Here is a 1,491-nt window from a genome sequence, read left to right on the forward strand (position 1 = left end):
TCTCACTTGCTGTTGCCGACAACTGCAGTTCATGCGCTAAACCACGAGGTTTCCGTAATTTGCTTCCTTTAGCCAATAGCCAGATTCCATTTCCCCTTGTCTGTCTTTTTGGGCGTATGATTTTGTGAGTTGTTACTACATAATTTCCTATATGTTTTTAATGTTTGCTTTTATGTTGTTTGCAACACTGTATTGCTGCTATCCTAGCCATGGCTAGCTCAAAAAGGAGATCTTGTAATCTCAATGGGAATCGCCTGGTTAAATAAAGGTTAAATTAGTACGATTATATTGCAGCCGTTACGGAGTCCTATGTGGCTAATTTGGTTGATCGTGATGATGATGCCATTCAATGCATTAAATAGCCATACCCTCTATAGGATCTTATTCATCTACTGCACATGCTATTATTGCTCGTCTTGTACAGTATGTGGCACCATCAGACCAGCTAGGGCATGACGTGTCTCGGAGGAGAAGTGCTGATCTAGACCTGGGCATGTCTGGTATGCAGGGGTGTAAAGTACATGAAGGGGGTGTAAAGTACTTGAGTAATTGTACTTCGTTACAATACTGTTTGGGGGGATTTGTACTTTACTCAAGTATTATTAGGTTTGTATATTTTTACTTTTACTCAATTACATTTCAGAGAAAAAAATACATACTTTTTACTCCTTACATTTAAAATGCAGACCACAAAGTACAAAACTCGCAGGTTCAACCATTTTAATTGTTAACGTTATTAACTTATTAATTCTGCCGCTGCACTTAATTTAAAAACAGCCAATCAAATCCCCATCAATGGAAAATTAACCCGCCCATACCCATGCTGATTGGTCCTTGTGTGAGCGTATGCTTGGTGTGACGGCCACACACTTTGCCGCACATCAGCACTAATGTCGGTAACCACTACACTCCCTCACTACACTCCCTTTCTTTTCATTTTGTCCTTATGCATTGTTAACATCCATAATACCCATACACAAATCAAATAATGACACCACACATCATTATTGTTTCATATACCATACTTCCATCTTTATTTGCATTATGATATATTACAAGGTCCTAAGTTAGTGCACACTTGTGTTTACACAGGTTTGGGAGGGGCAGGAGGAGGAGGAGCAGTGCGCTGCATGTCTGTGTGCTTGAGACAGCGAGTGAGAACTCCGCTAAGAATTGGATCATGTTTTTCTATCGGTTTTCACATGACTATTTGGTTGCCCGGCGCCCGCCACATGGCGGACAGACCTCTCAGTCTCACTCGCCAAACGTAAAATCTGCCCGCCAGCTGGCGGGCTCTAATTTCGTGCCCTGGGTGTTACCATAGGAAATCATTCTGAGATTCCGAGAGTGCAATACCGGCCGCATCCTGCTAGGTGGCAGTATCACCCACTAGGGGTGGAACGGTATGCATTCGAACCATACACCGTTCGGGGGGTGTGTGTATTGTACGGTTCAGGGGATGCGAAAAAAACAAAAAATAATTAATTTGGC

The sequence above is a fragment of the Notolepis coatsorum genome (assembly GCF_963971535.1).
Source record: "Notolepis coatsorum genome assembly, chromosome: 15".
NCBI lineage: Eukaryota > Metazoa > Chordata > Actinopteri > Aulopiformes > Paralepididae > Notolepis > Notolepis coatsorum.